Consider the following 19,660-nt stretch of genomic DNA (forward strand, 5'->3'; position numbering starts at 1 on the left):
GTTTGGAAACAAATGTAGTCAGCAGAGACAGAAGTCTGAGACATGCAGCAGGTTGAAAAGGAGCTTGGATAAATGCTACGTTTACTTTGGGGTGGGGGGGCAGGATGACTTGGAAGACAAGCCCTGCCTGTCCAGGGTCTTGCCTGCCCTCCCTGTTCAGTAGGTATGCATCTATAGCTAAATCTTCCATGCTTTATTTATCATCATTTTGGAAGAGCAAATCAAGACAAAACACAAGGAGGACACTTACAGAACTCTAAGATGGAGCCACAGAATACGTCATGCAGCAATGGAAGCAATTTGCTTAGGGCTACTACTGGGAGGGGGGCTCTGACTCCAGCACCCTACAACTGATAGCCTTCCCTGCCAGAGTCCTGGCCAGCATGGGGGATCAGCAATGACTCCGTGGGGGCTTCAGGACAGTAGCTGGGCAGTTGGCTGCAGGATAGGGGGGCTCCTAGCAGAAGCCCCCCTACGGGGTGGGGCCTAGGGCAGCCTCTCTAGATGCCCTGTGACTAAGACCACCCCCTGAGCACAAGACAAAGGTTTACCAACAAAAGAAAGAAAAACACTGCATAATTAGAAATAAAAATATGTACCTCCTAAAGAAGAAATTAGTGTACTTGTAAATAAACTGGAACATCTGCAGTAGAAATGTCCCTCCCACGACGCTTGAAAATTCTGCTGTTTTGTTGAAGCAGAGAAACCACACAACAATGTAGATGCAGTTGCACAAACACTAGGGAAAAACCTCAGTAAACAGTAGGGTGCTAACTATGGGTTGAGAAATTTCTGGAGATTTGGGGGTTGGAGCCGGGGGAGGGGCAGGGTTGTGAAGGAGAGGGAACTCGGTGAGCTATGATGACGATGTCGACGACAGCCATGACAACGACTGCTTATATGACTAAGCCAGCTTGCAGGGACACCGGAATACAAATTTAATTAAGTAATAATAATAAAATTCTATACTGCTCTTCTAAACAGATTAGTGCCTCACACATAGCGGTGAACGAAGCCAGTGGCCGTTTTCACACATCTTACCAGCCGTGCAAAATCACACAAAACTCCCAGAACGACAGCGTCTTCCTGGCGCGATTTCCCATCATGACTCTGGTTTGTGGCGTGATTCGTGCCACAAACCAGAGTCATGATGGGAAATTGCACCAGGAAGACACTGTTGTTCCGGGGGTTTTGCACGATTTTGCGCCACTGGTAAGATGTGTGAAAACGGCCAGTGTTGCTATTATCCCCAGAATACAGCTGGGGAGCTAGGGCTAAGAGGAGTGGCTTGCCCAAGGCCACCTACTGAGCTCAGCGCAGTCCTGGGATTTGAACAAGCAGAGATCAGCTATAATTCCATGAGAACTCCTGCCCCACTTGGAGGCAGCAACATCATAGTAGACTTGGCGGGCATTTTGAAGGAATGTAATGACATCCCCAGGGAAGCACAAAATGGGATCTGTAAGATGCTGTAATTGTCCAGGAAGATGCTAAGTGTCTTTTTAAATAAGCATAGAATAACTTTATTTAGGAGAAATGGTTGAAGAAAAATAAGGCCTAATGGTGGCACCCTTCATAGCAGTTTCTCTAGCCAGTTTACCTCAAGACATGAGTAAAACCTGGTCTGGAACTATTCCAGATTCGAGTGCCTTGGAGCTAATACAGAACATGAAACACACTGAATATTACACACACATAACAGCCATCCTTGCTCTAGGCACTGATACATTATCTTTCTGAAGGGAACAGAGGAGAGATGGACCACAGGACCTTCTTCGTGAGGTAGGCCTGTCTACTTTGGTCACTGACTCTCATAGTCTGGAAGCATTCCAAGCACTGGGCTGAAGGGTATGAAGCCAAAACAAACGTCCAGCTGTTTGTTTCCCTTTCACTCACTTATCAACTCTTGCAGATCCTGTGCCGCAGCTAGAGAAAACCTGGCCTTGGGAGCTGGCGGGCTGAGAGAAACATTCCAGACTCCCCTTCCACAACAAGGCTTGTGCTCCAACCACAAATGGTGTGAAATCAGGCCGTTGTGAATCAAGAGCGTGGAACTGTAGCCTCAGGTTTCCCCCTTCCCCTTTGGAAGAAACTCTGTTTGCATTCCCAAACTACAAATTATTAGAAGTTGCCAGTCTGCTGTATCCCTGATCTAGATAGCCCAGGTGAGCCTGATCTTGTCAGATCTCAGAAGCTAAGCAGGGTCAGCCTAGGGTTGCCAACCTCCAGGTAGTGGCTGGAGATCTCCCGGAATTACAACTTGTCTCCAGGCCACAGAGATCAGTTCACCTGGAGAAAATGGCTACTTTTGGGGTGGACTGTATGGAATTATACCATGCTAAGGTCTTTCCCTCCCCAAACCCCACTTTCTCAAGGTTTCTCCAGGTTTCACCCCCCAGAGCTCCAGGAATTTCCCAACTTGAAGCTGGCAACCCTAGGTCAGCCTTGGTTAGTAATTAGATGGGAGACCTCCAACAAAGACCAGGGCTGCAGAGGCAGGCAATGGCAAACCACCTCTGATAGTCTCTTGCCTTGAAAACCCCACTAGCAGTTGCCATAAGTCAGCTATGACTTGAGGGCATCACACACACACTGCATGCTGTAGTTATAGGATCAGAGTAGGAACTGGGGAGCCTGGGTTCAAATCCCTGCTCTGCCGTGGAAGCTTGCTGGGTGACTTGGGCCAGTCACTTTTAACCTAACTAACCATACATGGCTTTTGTGACAATAAAATGGAAGAGAAGAGAACGATGTTATCTGCTTTGGATCCTCACTGGAGAGAAAGGTCAGGTATAAATGCAGTTTATTATTAAATGAAACAAAGAAAGAAAGAATGAAAGAAATGAATGAAAGTTTATTGTTAAATGAAAAAGAGAGAAAACGTCATCACAGGATTGTTGTGATGGACCAGGGGGTTATCTCCATAGAAGGCAGGCTCATGCGCTGTGTGTCCTTGATGAATGGGCTACTTAAAGAACTTGCTTTAACTTTTCAGGTTCATAAACATAACCTTCTCTATCCACTCTTGCAGGAAACCCTTTCAGATAAATCTTTGAAACCATGCAAACTAGAAACCTGCTTATTTTTTTAAAAGAATTAGAGTTGGGAATATTTAGCATGTTGGCACTCTGCAGCCACTAGCACATTCCAAACTTTTCAGACTCTGTAGCCAGCCTGTGGGCACAGACACCTGTGGCTTGGAGCCAAACAGGCAGGAGTTCTGTTGAAAGAGGTTTGCTCTCTAGATAGGTTGTGGGCAAGATCCAGGGCTGTGTCAAAGAGCCTTGGGTTTCCTTTAATAGTCCTCAGAGTCATGATGCCATGTCAAAGAACCATCTGTTGCAGCTTGCAGAGCTAACTGTGCCCCAACGATGGTGCCCAACCTAGGATGTGTGCTTTACGAAAAGGGAACACTGCTATTCCAGACTAGCTGTCAACCCTCCTTTGAAAGAGTAGACAAGCCAGGGTGGGTTTTTTTAATCAGTTGAAAACAGCTAGGGAAAAACCCAAATATTTGATTAAACAGGTTTTTGTTCAGCTTGGATAGCTTCCTACAGAGCACACAATGGTAGTCACTCTAACTAGATGCAGCTTCCATGTGTAGGAGCAGGCTACCAGAGCGACGCACATCTTCACAAAGGTGAGGATGTATCAAAGGTTGTAATGGTCTTGAGGATGAGGCAAATTATGGGAAGCTCAGAAAGATCTTTGGAAACAGGGCAGCAATATGGCAAATGAAATTTATTGTCGGTAAGTGTAAAGTGGGGCACATAAGGACAAAAACAAAATCCTGGTTTTAAATATATACTGATTGTTGGAAGAGGAGGATCCAACGCTGTCCCTCTCCTCGGGTTTCAGAGGGGGACAAACCAAAGAGTTGTCTCCGCAGTCCTAGTTTGCCACATTACCACTAAGCCACTTTGGCAATAAAAATAATCAAAGGACTGGAGCACCTTCCTTATGAGAAAGGCCAAGGAATTTGGGGGCTTTCCTGATAATGAAAAAGATAATTAATGGGTTTGTAAAATTATTTATGCAGTGGAGAAAGTGGGGAGAGAGAACTTCTCCCTTTTCCACACGACTAAAATTTGGGAGCCTCCTGTGAAGTGGATGATAAATTCAGGACAGGCTAATGGAAGAGCTTCTCTCCTCAGAGAGTGATTGACTTGTGGGATTCACTGTTGCAGGATTTAGCCATTAGTTTTTTCTCACTTTAAAGGGGGATTAGATAGATTCGTGGAGGATGGGTCCACTGATCGCTATTGACCAGAAGGACTAACAGTTCAAAGGCAGTAAACCCTCTGAATGGGGGGTGGGGGGAAACAAAAACAGACTTTGTCCTCCGGGCCCTGTGGAGGCGTCTGGCCGAAGAGTGCCAGAACGAACTGGGATAGGTATGTGTTTGTGTTCCTGCCTTGAGTATTGTAAGTTTTGACCTGGATAGAAAGGGCTGGTAACTTAATAGGATTTCCTGAAGCACTAAAGTGGCTTGTTTATTGTGCTGTTCCCACAACACAGTACTGGCAAACAAATGAGAATCTTATCACTGCTCTCATTTTTAATGCTTGTCTACTTCAACACACACCTCTACCCCTGGGAAATCTCAGTGCAAGTTGATTCCAGATCACTCATGATCCTAACAGTGGAAACCTCACCAAGTCACAGCCCCACACACACACACCCCTCACTATCCCTTGCTAGGGTTGCTAACTCCAGGTTAGGAAATTCCTGGAGATTTGGGTTCAGTTTCTGGGGAGGGTAGAATTTGGGGAAGGAGCTCAGTGGAGATATGAAGTCATAGAGTCCACCCTCTGTGGCCACTCTGTCTTCCAACTCTATGATATACCATTGAATCCATTTCCCCAAAGCTGCCTCCAGGTGAACTGATCTCTGTAGTCTGAAGATCAGTTGAAATTCTGGGAGAAACCCAGGCCCCACCTGGAGGTTGGCAGCCCCACCTCTCACTGGTGGTGGAAGGGTTATTTCCTGCATTAGCATGAACCCATGCAAGTATCAGGACAAGCCCAGTTCTAATCTAAGAATGGCTTTGCCAAGGACCATCCAACCGAGCATTTTGGATCCAAGAACCAGCCTGCCAAGGGGCCTCAGAGAACCAGACAGTTTACACTCCATCAAAACAACACACAGGAAGGAATCAGGAATGTGAATTGGAAAGAATAATGAAACTATTTCAAAATAGTTTCAACAAGTCATCCAAAAACTATTCACAGGATAATGGTTTCAGAGTGATCGAGTTAGGATGGGAAAGGGAGGGACAGAACACGTCTCCAGACCTTAAGGCCTGAACTTGCGGAAAGATGGAAGTTTCATTGTAGGTTCCCCATACAGGCTCCGAAACGATCAAATACTCAAGCCATGAAAACGCTCAGGAAAACTTCACCTCTACATAAACTCAAGTGGCCTATTCAACTCCTGGCATTTCCTTGAGTAAGTAGCAGTGAAGCATTGCCTTCTCAGACAGGCCGGGCTGTTTTTGCTAGCAGCTCTCTGGTGGTTTGACAGGTCTGCAAGCAGCGCAGGGTGGCCTAGCCCTTTTCCACGCTGGAGTCTGTGTTTGTTTGGTTTTTACATGTGAAATAGGTGCAAAGGATTGTTCCACAGAATTATACCCCCTCTCCCAGCATTTCACCGATGGAAATAGGTGTCTCGTGTTCTTGAAACCCTCCTTTGTCACACCAAATATTTCTCCCTCCCAAGCCCCCCCCCCTTACCTATTCTGCTTCATTTGCTCTCTAATACAGTGTCCTACAATTATATTATCAGGTTGAATATTCCAAAAGCAGCCTCCCTGTCAGCAGCGTGTAAAGTGGCAGGCAGGGTTTTACAAGGCACCTTAATATTCAATATTGACATACAGGCATGCTGGGTCAGTCCTGCTGGGAGACTTAACTCTTTGACACCCAGAGAAGGGCACCAAAGCAAGGAGGAAAGTCACTTTGCTGGAATTGGCACTCTAGTGTGTTAAATTACTCCTCTCAAGCAAAATCTCTCCCAGTGGCAAAATAGGAGTAAATTGGGAACAGTATTTTTAGTCAAGCAGAGAGACCACACAGTCTGGGACAGTCCCTGGGAAATTTGCATTGGATGCAAATGTTTTCCCCAGATATTTTGAGGCCTCCGGTAAATGCAGGTATTGTTTCCCCTCCCTGAACCCTCCCCAGGCACGCCTCACCCCCAATGTTAGATCCTGAGTCCATTTGCTTTTCCTTATGGGCCAATATTTTTCAAAAGAAACCAGAGAAACGTGTTTTATTTTATGCTCGATGATGAGTAAGAGCTAGTTTTGCCAGGTCCAAGTGGGGAAATTCCTGGAGATTTGGGGGGTGAAACCTGGAGAAACCTGGAGAAAGTGGGGTTTGGGGAGGGAAAGGACCTTAGCATGGCATAATTCCAGAGTCCACCCCCCAAAGTAGCTGTTTCTCCAGGTAAACTTATCTCTGTGGCCTGGAGACCAGTTGTAATTCCTGGAGATCTCCAGCCACTACCTGGAGGCTGGCAATCCTAGTAAGAGCCAGCATTCTCCAGATCTTCCAGTGGGTTCTGCTGTTCAAAGATTGGGGGGGGGGCATCTTCCAAAGATACGCTTCACTGCCATTTCACTTTTCAAACTGTGCTCCAGGAAATCCCACAGTGCTGTCCTAAGCAGAATGCCTCCAATCTAAGCCCACTGAAATCAAGGTTCCTAAGAAGCTTTTCTGGGGTTCCTAACTGAGGAGGCGGAAATATCCAAAATATCTTAAGGTACTTGGCCTCCAAAATATCCTCAAAATATGCAACTATCCAAATTATCCTCAAGGCACTTGGCCTCATTTAGGAGTATGCATGAAGTGGTACACGGTTGAAAACAAAGTGGTATCGTTCCCCCACCCCATCCTCCCCATCCTCCTTCTCTAGGGCAGTTTGACCCCAGGCAAAAGTCTAAACAACACTTTTTGGCAAGACCTGTCTGAAGAACAATAGAGGTCTGCTTTTTTAAAAAAGGGAGGGGGAATGGGGAGGAAAGAGGCACAACCCACACCCCATCACAGTTCTGCCCTCTGGGATCTGTCTATACTGCTGCTGGCTTCCCAAGGCAACTTGGCACTCCCTAATTTCTGCCACCTGCCTGGGTGATTGGCACCAGGTCTCCCTCCTTGACAGCGCCAATGACAGATAAGCGAGTGATAGAGTTGGTGACATCCCTGTCTTTGTTAAAAAAAAAAATCTCATTGTGCAACTCCCTTCTACCCTTGGGTACACAGAGTGTTCATGGCTAAGCTGGCCTGAACCATAAGTCACCCCAATGACAACCTGAGTTTTGGTGAACATTTTCCCATGACTTCTAAAGCCTCTGGGGCCTTCACTCACTCCAGGAAAGGAAACCACTGCTGACAGAGGGATCAGGGCGTTCTTGGCACCTCAGCTTACCTGGGCTCAATTTTGGCAAGGCCTGAACTCAACTATTACTCCCATGGAGAACTCCTCCTTGGCTGCTGGCTGGTAGTACAGGAGGGTTGGCTAAAATCGTTGAGGTTCTCTCTTCCTTTTGGAATGAGATACCCTTTCGAGTTTGGAGACAGCAACCCTTCTCCAGGTAAGAGAAAGAAGTAGGTGTGTGTTGGAGAGAGTGAGTTTTTGAAGAGACAGAAAGGGAGAGAAATGAGTTGGCTGCAGGAGAAGCACTTTTGGGCCTAAGGGGGCCACGCCTGCTCTCTCTTTGTCTGGAGATTAGTTGTAATTCTGGGAGATCTCCTGGCCCTACCTGGAGGTTGGCAACCAGAGATGCTGGAGGGAAGGCAATGGCTGAGGCACAGGATGTTGATTAGTGGGAGTCTTGCCCTGTGCCACTGCCACCAACCACATTACAATAGATTGCAACCATGTGGGGTGGGCGGCAGCATAGCATCTGCAGCAGACGTGTCTTCTCCTGTTCTTACTTGAAAGGGGACAGTGAAATTGGGAACAAGCAGGGCTTTTTTTCAGCTGGAACGCAGTGGAACAGAATTCTGGCACCTCTTGAAAATGGTCACATGACTGGTGGCCCCGCCTCCTGGCAGAAGGGAGAAGGGATCTCCTGACAGAAGGGAGTTTAGATTGCCCTCCGCGCCACTTCGGTGGGGCCACCAGCTATGTGACCATTTTCACCGAGGGCAATTTAAACTTTAAAAACTCCCCCCTTGTTCCAGCTGACCCAAAGTGACGTCACTGTGCAGTCCTGAAAGCGTGCGTGCACTTTGCGCACGTGCATGTGGTACCAGGGGCACTACCTCCTGCCAAGAGTTGGCCCCTGTGCAACCAGGAAAAAAGCCCTGGGAACAAGAGACACCCTGCTTGGAAATCAGGGCAGTGCTTATTAACCAAAGAGGAGAAAGAGGCCAAGTGAACATTATAGGTTTGCCAATCTCCAGGTACGGCCTGGAGATCTCCCAGTGTTACATCTGATCTCCAGACTACAGAGATCAGTTCCCCTGGAGAAAATGGCTGCTTTAGAGGGTGACTCGATGGTATTATGGTCCCTCCCCTCTGTGTCAGGACAGCATTGACATTTATTTATTGGCTGTGTGAGTGGCAATTCTTGTGTCTTGTGCAACGACATGGGGATGTTTTTGTGGACATGTTGATTACGAGTTCAGATGAGTTTATTTCAACTGCCCTTGCTGCTTTAATAATGTCGTTTGCCACTCTGAGGCTATTTCTACTTGAGAGGCAAGTCTGGGATGGAATCTCCCAGAGCGAAGCTGTCCCAACCCACCCGTGTCAGCTGGACATTCTCAGCTGTGTGTGCCACCCCCTCCAGAGGTTCAGTGGGTGGGTATATGTGACAGGGCCTTTTTGATGGTGGCCCCCCAAAATTCTAGAGTTCTGTTCCATTCAGCCCTTTCCCTGCTATTTTTAGAAGGCTAGTTACTAGGTACCTTTACCTAGTAAAGACAATCTTTTGCTGGGAGGTGTTAGGATGAGACTGCTTTTGTGTTAGCTCTGCCAATTCCAGTTCTGAACTTAGTTTATAAAGCCCTGGAGGTTGGGTACATGATACAGATTAGAGCTCTTTTTTTCAATCTGCAGTTCTGATTTAAGTGCCGTTGTTTTCTGTCTCTGCCAGTTTCTATATTTTGTGCTTTTAAACGTTCTCATTATAAATCCTTGTTCGGTATTGTTTTTAAATGGCCTTGAGAATATTCCTAAAAGGTGGGATACATAATTTTGAAATATTTGGAAGCGATCACTTTTGGGTATAGAGTTGGGGCAATGAACTTTCTGGGTTAAATAGCAGCCACCATAGGGTAATTTCAGGTCAGAAAAATGAGGGAAGGCCCGACCCCCCCCTCTACCCCATTGAGGCCCTGCAATCCAGCTATTAAAGGGAAATAAAACACTGGGAACTCCTACACCAGGAGTGATTCTGCACACGTTGGATAATCCACTTCCAATCCTCTTTATAGATCATTTGGAACGGATTTTTTTGTGTGCGGAACAAAAAATCCACCTCAAACAATTGATAAAGTGCATTGAAAGTGCATTATCCAATGTGTGCGGAATCAGCCCATAAGTCATCCAGCGTGACCCTTGTACTAGAAATCTGCCTGGTGGACACACTTTGGTAAGACTCGGGCCGTTTCCAGATGGCTTACCTGCACCTGGGACGTCACGCCACGTTTTGGATTGTGCCGGGGAAAACGCGAAATATCGCGTTTTCTCGTGCGAGTTTTGCGCGACATCGCGCAAAACTCGCGTGAGAAAATGCGATATTTCGCGTTTTCCCCGGCACGATCCGAAACGTGGCACGACGTCCCGGGTGCAGGTAAGCCGTCTGGAAACGGCCATGGAGTCCAAAATGCTCAAAGCCCTCTGCACCAAAAGGTACTTTATACACCTTAAGGCTCACCTAATGCCTCCTTTACTGTCTTTTACACACCAGGCCAAAGCACATCTTTTTGCCCAAGCTTTTAATTAGGGGGTTGATCTCACCAGCTTTTAATAGTCTGCTTCTACTTTATGAATAGTTTTTATCAGGGCTTTTTATTTCTGGCAGTACATGCCACTACACAGTACTGGCACCTTTTCTACAATACTGGATCCTCTTTTGGCTTTCAGGCTTGGGCCCCCAAGGCCGTGAACGTCATGAGTTCCAGCACCTCTTTTTAAAAGAAAACACTTTTTTTTCCATGCTGCTTATATCCAATGGCTTGTTTTTTTCCCCAGCTTGTTTTTTATTGTTTGACCTTGACCAGGACTCTGAAGAGATGGCAAAGAAATACCCTAAATAAATAAACTGTGGCCCAGTCAGAACGTAGGGGTACAATCCTATGCAGAATAACTTCAGTCTGCGCCCATTGATTCCAGGGAGCTGTGATTTGAATATCTGTACACAGGACTGCACTGCAAATCTCCTAAGACAGCTTCCCCAATTGTATATGGGGACTAGAATGCTCATATTTCCCATTATCCAGTGAGGACAGCCACCAAATAGGCTTAATCTCCGATGGACACTAATCACACACACCCCTTTCTGACTTCCTTTCTGTTTGCCCCAACTTTCTCTTAGCATTGGGGCAACTAGGAAAAAATCTCTGTGCAGGAAAAGTTGGGGTAGCCCTGTAACCCCAGCTTCTCTTGCTCCTCTCTTTGGACAGGTCCCTTTCCCTTAAAGCAAGAGAGTTCACAACTTATCCATACTGAACAAGAGTACCTTTAAGCATGAGCACAGCACCTACAGTCCTTCACCCCCCCCTCCAAAAAAAATTAGGGTAAAGGGCAAGGCTTCCCTACAGGGAAAACGGCAAGAACGCCCTGAACCCCTCCCATGACCAACTTCCCAAAAACTGGTGCGCGCTGGGGGTGGGGGGTGGGGTTAAAGCTTGTTGCTTACACTTGCTCTTATTTATTTATTTATTTATTTATTTATTTATTTAGCATTTACTTTTCTCATTGGAACTCAAGATGGATTACACAGAGTAAGTCAATATATTCAAAAGGATGGGACACCCAATAGACAATGCAATAGGATTCGGACTGTAGGAATCTGGAGCAGACCAGAAATATAAACAGAACTTAAACAAAATATCAATATTTCTGGTGGTGGTAAGTGCCTTCAAGTTGTTGCTGACCCCTGCTGGGGTTTTCAAGGCAAGAGACTAACAGTTTGTTTTCACTGTGGTCCGACAAACAGCTGAAACCAATTCTATAGCATCAACCAAGCTTATGCAGAAATTGGACATCATTCATTCACATGCACGGTCACCTCCTCCTTAGATTTAAATTACTACTTGAATTATGAAATGGGCTCATGGCATTTCCTCTGAAATGTGTGCTACACTTCTAAAAGCCCAGCAAGACGCACCGGCAGTCTAATTCATGCAATCTATTTGCAATGGTTCTAATGTACTTTCCAGAATGGATTGGCCCATGACACAAAATCTGTAGGAAGTGGGTTCATTCACTCGTCAGCTTGCCTGATCCTAGGGGCTCTGGTGAAAAACCTCTTGCAGAACCTTGTTATGTGGTGCCACAGTCGGGCAGCATGCTGACATATCTGTTCACAAGATCCCCACAACACAGAGGAATCTTCTGCCAGAGTAAGGAAACATGACCCTAGTTGACTTCAACGAGGACGACGGGAGGCAGCTGTAAATCTTTTCCTTAAATGTATGTCTATTACACACTGCATGTCCCACAAGAGACCCCATAGAAATCCATTGCAATTAAGCAGCCTGCAGTCTCAGGCGTCCCCAAACACCCCACAATGCCACGGTGGATCACGGCAGGCACATCTCAGTTGCCAGGGAGCCACTCTGGGAGGAAGGGGGGCAAAATTCCTTGGGTCCACCCTGAGTAGTTTGCCAAAACCTCCACTTGTAGGGAAGGAATGTGTATAACGGGTTCACCCATTACATTTCTTTCTTTTTTTGAAAATATATTTTAATTTTATTTTTGTTAACAATAGGGGGATACAAAAAAAAAAGAACAAAAAAGCTTAGGTTTACATTTCCGTGGGTATTTGAGTAAGAGAGGTAATTCGCTGGAGATCTTATGCATGGGAAATATAGAACGTGTGAATCAGCCTCAAATGTTTGACATGCGTGATGGCAGGATCATCAGGACAGACCAAAATGCTAGAAGGCTGGAATCTTTTTGCTAAAGGTATTGGCAATCCCATTCCACCCCACTAGAGGGGAGACAGTAGCCAATAACATTTTTGAAAACGTTTCAGCCAATCCCTCTTAACTCTATGCTGGCCAAATCACAAGCATACTAGTTGCTCCTCTGCGCCAGATTTTTTTCCCCCTTTTTAAATGAGTTACACTGAAGCAATTTCTGACCATACTATTACGATAGCTGGCACTTTTTTAGACAGAATAAATGGGGGAGGAGAAACCAGCTTCCATACAAAATAGAAATAATCTTTCTCAGATGGGAAAATTACTTAACATTCATTCTTGCTGGGTCTTCCCCTTCCCTGCCTCCCGTCCCCCGCTTCACTCTGCACCCCTAACGGCAACTGTAGTGGTGGGGGGACGGTGGTGAAGAAAGGCAAACCCTGAGGACCTGCAGAAAGCCGTCCTGCCTGACCTCTCTGGAAATGAGGGATTCCCTGGTCTTAAGTGGCTTGTCCCAAATTGCAAAGGCTCCCCTCATTCTCCCCACCACCACCTCTTTTTCTTTGTTAGCAAAGCACTTTTCTCATGAATTTCCTTCTCTTCTCACCCCTCCTCCCTTCTGGCTTCCAGATCCTCTTCAACAAACAAAACCGTGCGAGCATCCCCCCCCCCACACACACACCTGGTTTCTCACCCGCCCACCTACCCCCCCCCCTCCCAAGTTGTGGCCACTCACCACCGGCCGGAGCGAAGCTGATGGGGGCAGCGGAGGCAGAAAGTGCAGCCTGTTTTGGAACTCTGCCTCTGGCTGCCACCTCCTGGAGCAGCCGTGATGTCAGAAGCAAATCTGGGTGTGGAAAGAAAAAAAAATGATTTTTCAAAAGTGCCTCTCCAGCAACTGCAGGGAAGGGTGGAGAGAAAGGGACTTGGGGAAGTTCAGGAACATCTCTGAGTGAATTTTTTTTTCAGGGATGTATCCACAGCTGGAAAGGGGGGGAACATTTTGAATTTCTGCTGCCGCCCTATCAACCACAAAGAACTGTGTTCCAGATGTTCCCCCTTCCTTTCTAAAGTGCCTTCAGGGGAGTGGAAATCAAGTTTTAGTTGCGAAATCTGGTATTTTCTAACTGCTCCTGAGAACTGTTTTACCAACCACTTCCACGCACACCTTTTCCTTCTCAATTCAAGGAAAGGAAGTTTAATATATGTTTACAGACTTTCCAGGTGAGATTTATTGTTTTTTAAAAACCCACAGATAGCTAAGGGAGATGCACATTTTTGCAGAACTACAGACCTGTTTGTAAATATCCCTGTGTCTTCCTCGTTGTAACTAGATTTATTTCAGATTCCCCCCTCCCAGACACGTTTCTTAATTTTCATTTGAGCGTTGAAAATGGCATTTTCTGAATTCTAATTAGCAATGTAAATATCTGTCTTTTTCTTATCTTAAAGAGTGGCTTTTGACCAAAACCACATTTTCAAAAAAATAAAGCAAAGGAAAAGAAGAAAATGTTTTCTTAAAAATATCCTTGTGTGTTACATGTCTGAAGGCAAGTATAATCCTCAACACCACCCACTTCCAGCTTGGGTACACAATCAACGACAATTGCAGGTAGACTCGATACACAAAACAAATTTTTAAAACAAACAAAACTGGAAGTTGGAATCCCTTTTTCTGCAAATGCACGCTGAGGATATTGTAACAAAAAATTATTGTGTAGTGTCAAGTAAAGGAGCTTTTGTACAACAATAGATGAAGGTATGACCTTAATGATGAGTATTAAAAATTAAAAGCTACATTGTTAAGGACTTTTGATCTCAGATGGTTACTAAGCCCACCTTCCGGTAGGTAAGTAGGTAGATAAGTGGGTAGGTTAGGGTGTGGGGGGGACAATTTGGAAGCTGGCTTGTAGCTAGAATTGTCACCTGCCTATAGAAAATAATATCTTTGCTGATTCCGCACACATTGGATAATGCACTTTATCAGTCGTTTGAGGTGGATTTTTTGTTCCGCACACGAAAAAATCTGTTCCAAATTATCTATAAAGAGGATTGGAAGTGCATTATCCAACGTGTGCGGAATTAGCCCAAGTCTCTTTAGTAGAGGCTTGATGAGATGTTATATACCAGGAGATGTTATTTACTTCCCTGCCATGAAAATCTTCAGCTGCCCATTTTCACACATTAAGCCTCTATTCAAGAGACAGGATATTATTCTCTAGGTTGGTTAGTAATCCTATCACTTTGCAAATGACAGCTGAAAGGTTTTTTAAGTCATCCTCTTCTCCACTCTTTTATTCTCACAACAACACTGTCAGGTAGGTTAGGGTGAGAGAGCGTAACGGCCAAGGTCACCCATTGAACTTCCATGGCATAGCAGGAATTTGAACCTGAGTCTCCCAGATCCTAGTCCCACACTTTAACCATTACACCATGTGTGTGTGTTATGTGCCGTCAAGTCGTCTCTGACCTATGGTAACCCTATGAATGAAAGACCTCCCAAACGTCCTATCATTAACATACTTGCTCAGATCCTGCAAACTGGAGGCGACTCGTGGCTTTTTTTATTGAATCAAGCCATCTCGTTTTAGGTCTTCCTCTTTTCCCAGCATTATTGACTTTTCCTCTTGTCTTCTCATGATGTGACCAGAGTATGATAGCCTCAGTTTTGTCATTTTCACTTCTAGGGAGAATTCAGGCTTGATTTGATCTAGTACCCACTTATTTGTTTTTTTGGCCATCGGTCATATTCACAAAACTCTCCTCCCAGCACCATATTTCAAATGAATCAATTTTCTTTGGGCGAATCCACATTACTCATTCTAAGTCGCATGTTCCCCACATTCCCCACACAATCCCGAGTGCCGGTCACATTACCTCATTAAACAGACGCATTTCATTTGCATTTCTCCCGAATATGTGGTCACAGGTTTTCAACGGGAGTTTCACGGTGGCCGTGAACGGGCCAATGCGCAATTTACGCGTTTTTTTAAAAAACCACCACCCTTCCTGTCTCTCCGGCCGTTCCGAGAGTTCCTATTGGCTGATTTAACTTGCAAGTGCTCCATAGTCTGCAAAAGACTGTTTTTGACTTCATAGCATTGGACTGATTGATTATGCTGTTTCTGAATCAAATCTGGTAGTTTGAAAAATCATTTTGGGGTGAATCCATCCTCAGAACGGACTCGCGAAACTTCCTTTTTAACTGTTTTTTATTTTTTTTATTTTACATTACTGTAATATTGAAATTACGGTGAATCAATCATTCGAAATAAAGAAAACACAGAGCAGGACCTCCATCACTCCTCCATGTTTCCCCCAAGTTATAATCGGTCCCCAATGACATTTTACATTTCCTCGAAAACTGTCAGGGATGATGTTCTATAACCTCACACAAGGAAAATGGGGCGCAAAACATGCGGGCACACTGTTGGGTCTCCATCAATGCATCAGAGAGACAAGACATCGTTATCTATATATCATGATATCGTTATACCAAAGTTTTGAGCAAAAAAAAAATTGAATACTTGGCTAAAATGTGAGAATCGCGCGCTCATTCTACGGAAATTTTTTTTTTTGAATTTTTATTCTCTACTTTTGTGAGACAGCGCTTCCTTCTTTAGACACAAGTAGGAATGAAGATTGAAGCTCTGCCACAGGAAATCCCACGCTCTGAAAATATTGTTGGTCTGTATGGTACCACTGATCTGTCTCTTTATAATGATGTTTCTTTATAAGGCAAGATTGAAATAACAGAAAAGTGCGCTCAAAAAATTTTTAAAAAATGGGCGGGAAAAAAAGGTCCCGCCCAAAAAAGCAGTTTTCGAGCGGCCATGTGACCGGAGGGACGTGCGAGAAAGACGGATTGGAAGCAGGAATGTGAACGAAGAGGAAAAAATCGCGGATTGGAGGCAAACGGAAGATATCTGATAAACATGCGGGTAATGGGTGAATGTGGATTCGACCTTTCTTTCAGCTTTCTTCACCGTCCAACTTTCACATCCATACATAGGGAATACCATAGTTTGGATTATCTTGGGCCGTCGTCACACGGGCTTTTTTTTAGCGCTAAAATGGCGCTATTTCCCGGCAAACACCCACCTTATTCCAACACTGATGCGATTTCGTCATTGCAGTTTTTTGCTTGATAGTTGCAATATTTTGCGCCTCAGTGTGAATGCCTCACATCGATGTATTTCGCCTCGCAACGTCCTATGCCCTCCCTTCAATCCCAGAATCCATTTCTTCCTGCGACTCCCCTTTTTTAAATTTTATTATGTCCTTATAACACTATAACGACATAACACAATGCAAACTTTCTGCTGAAGTAAAAATGACTCAATCGCCATGGCAGAGTCTTCAGCGATGGGGATCACGTCAGACAGGGAGTTTTCTGCGGGCAAAGGGCTATTTATATAATTTCAAAGTTGGAAAAACAAAAGGGTCGTAATGTTTATATGCTGTTAATCCGTTATAGTGGAATTAAACGCCAGAATAATTTAAAAAAAGGGGGGGAGGAGCTGCTTCTGCGCGGTTAGAGAGAACAGAACAGAGTGCTTCGGTGTGGACAGCTGGTGGCACGAAGAGCCGTTAGGTGACCCAAAGAAACGTTACTGTGCCGATAACAGGTAGGACGCTATATGCTGTAAATTTAATGGAAGAGATGCCCGTGTGACGACGGCCTTGATCTTGGTTCTCAGAGAGACATCTTTATCTTTATCTTTACCTTACACCATGCTGGTTAGAAAATTGGCCTTATTCATACGGTGACACATCTACAACATGCATATCCTCCTGACCACACATGGTAACGGTTGAATATAACGAGGCATTATGGAGGCTGCTGACCAGCATCTCCCCACGCACTTTATTATTTGGATGCTTTATATTTAGCCAACAGAAAGGTGGGAAATCAGTAAATAAATTGTAATTATTCATCTGTTTATGTCTTTGTTTAAAACATTTTGGATTCTGCCTCTAAGCCAAATTGCTCATAAGGCAGCTGGCATTCAACAACAAAAACATTTTGAAATGTACACAATAAAAATCAACTGATAACATTTTTTAAAAATATATATGAATTTGTAAATGAGTGATGGTAAATAACATCTGGAGCAGAAGGAAAGGGGTGGGTGTAGAACTCGGCAAACCATAACTAACCCAAAGTTGGCAAAAGCCTGAGTGAGCAATCCAATTTTGATGTAGTGCCTAAAATGGGACAAATGCAGTACCAAAAAGGGAACAGGATGGAGTCAGATGATGGGGCCAGAGTATTCACCCCTGTTTCAGTCCATTGGCTGAGACGGGAGTGAGGAAATGTTCCTTTGGATGACATCACCCAGTCACGTGTTTCTTTTACCCACCATTATTCATGAAATGACAGAAGCCAACGTACCCCCAGTATGGACAAGCCTTGAGTCAAAACACTCATCTGAACATAGTACCAAAGAAATGCAGAACTACACAGAAGGGACAGGACTCCAAGATGGCAGGGAAAGATCCCTCTCTCAAAAATTCTCCTTTGTATTTACTATGAAAGACTGCAAAGACGCATGGAAGACATTGCCAAGACAAATTGGACAGTTACCTCTGGAAATGTTATTACTGGCCAGACAAAGGTTTGCCAGACCCATGATCTCATTTTTCAGACATGTGTCTCCAGTTCTGAAGGCTCTGTAAGCCCCCTACTGATGCAACCTGGAACTTCCGTCAAAGCTTGTGGTGCCATGTGAAGCTGGGCTGCTCGCTTGGCCATCTACGCTGGCTTCTCACTTTTTTAAGAGGAATAAAATCAAGGCATGTTAATTCCAGCTTGGGAAATTCTTGGACATTTAGAGGCAAAACCTGAAGAGGGCATAGTTTGGGAAGGCAAGGGAGATCAGCGAGAATATGATGTCACTCCAGGACTTCCATTTTGTCTGTACTCTATGGTATAGAGAGTCCATGCTCAGGAGGTGCCATTTCATCCAGCAGAACTGATCTTTCTAGTTTGGAGATCAGATGTAATTCTAGAAGAACTCCAGCCCCCATCTGGAGGTTGGCATCCTTAGGCTTAAAGCACCTCTTCAAGGTGTCAGGGGAGAAATTTGGCTTCCTTCCAATTACAAGACATTATCTGCACGTATGTAGGATTTTATAGGCACAAGCACTGAATAGCTGTACGACAAAAAGAAAATAGGTGAAACTTTCTTAATTTCTTCCCTTCTGTTACCAGGAAAGCCCATTGATTCCAACATGATATCCAGCTGTCAAAAGGCAGAGGTTACATCTTTTTTTTTAAAGGCACAGCACTTATTCTCTCTCTCCTAACAGAAATGCTGTTACTACATCCTTTATTTATTTAACTATTCCATTTCTTAATTTTCCTATCTGTAGGGCCGTTCAGCATCCAGTCAGGATTAGGACAGTAATTTCATTTCAAAATGTATTTTCTCCCACAAGGGGACTCCAGAAAAACAGAAATAAAATCATATACATTTAAATGTACCCTTTGAGGTACCACAGTCAGCGGGCAAAGTGAGTGGGGGTGAATATATCATATTTGTTACTGGTACACCAGCTAACAAAGGAAAGTGTAGAGATCAGAGCATATTTTCAACTTGAACTGTTAAAAACAGTTTGCATCACAACCTTGGAAACACCATGCTGGTTATTTCATGGTTGGCAGAGACACGCCAGTCACTTAACTGCTTTCTCCACTTTATTTTGGTAGTCAAAAGAAACTTGATCCCTTGAGGTAATTGTTTTTAATAGTATCTGCAAGGTTCCTCTACCCAGTCTGGTCTTCTAGACTTTAAGCAAAATGTACAGGGGAAGAGGAAAATCACAAGGACATGTTGAAAGGCCTAGGATCTTTTTTTACCAATATTATAGAGAGAGAGAGCTTTCAGAGAAGTTCTTTTCTCAAACAGGATGGAATTGGAACCAGATGTAAGGAATGCACATCTGGAGGGGAATCGCCTGTCTGGGTGTGTGATGTGAAAGGGGAGGGAGGAGCTGGGAGGGTGCTATTCAAGCTGGTAGGAAGCGATTGTGTTTTCTAACTGTTGTAGGAAAGAGAACTTGAGGAATGATTGGCGTGTTTTGCAGGTAAACACTTCATAAGCACAGATTGTGGGCATTCGGGCATGAGTCAAGTGTCATGCCAAACTATGGTTTTATTAAACTACTTTTAAGTGTCATCAGCCAAACCTGGCCATTCATCTAACAATGGGTTAATTAAAGTACACCAAATCATTTTCCAAGTTTAAAATGAATGTTTTAATTTTATTAATGCAGTATAAGATGATAGCATGGTGGTGCTGGGCTTTACAGCTAGTAGAAAATAACATCTGGAACTGCCAAGCCCAGCCTCCACTGGAAATATCCCACTTGGTTTCTGAACACCTGACAGGCAGCCAAGGGAGTGTTTGTTTGATGGACAAGCATACATGGACTTTGATGTCAAAATCAAAAGATAGGTCCCTATAGCAAAGACTGTATCAATCTCATGTTTGGCAGTGAGGAGAGAGAAGAGAGGCAAGAAGACTCCCATATGAATGAATGGGTTGCACTTATCTATG

The 19,660-nt window shown here is 44.6% G+C and overlaps 1 protein-coding gene across 3 annotated transcripts in view; it reads right to left on the reverse strand.

Annotated features, from left to right (window-relative positions):
- Positions 1-13,051, reverse strand: part of EMP2 (epithelial membrane protein 2) — a 22,617-nt gene extending 9,566 nt beyond the window's left edge. The window contains exons 1-2 of one of the 3 annotated variants that reach the window (XM_054992767.1): positions 12,835-13,051; positions 600-681 (exon numbers count right to left, since the gene is read on the reverse strand). The gene's annotated coding sequence lies outside the window, so the exon portion shown is untranslated. Of the gene's footprint in view, positions 1-599; positions 685-12,834 lie in introns of all 3 variants that reach the window. The other 2 variants (XM_054992766.1, XM_054992765.1) reach the window with 2 other exon arrangements.
- Between the last annotated feature and the right edge of the window lie 6,609 nt (positions 13,052-19,660).

Source organism: Eublepharis macularius, chromosome 12 (assembly GCF_028583425.1).
Source record: "Eublepharis macularius isolate TG4126 chromosome 12, MPM_Emac_v1.0, whole genome shotgun sequence".
Classification (NCBI taxonomy): domain Eukaryota; kingdom Metazoa; phylum Chordata; class Lepidosauria; order Squamata; family Eublepharidae; genus Eublepharis; species Eublepharis macularius.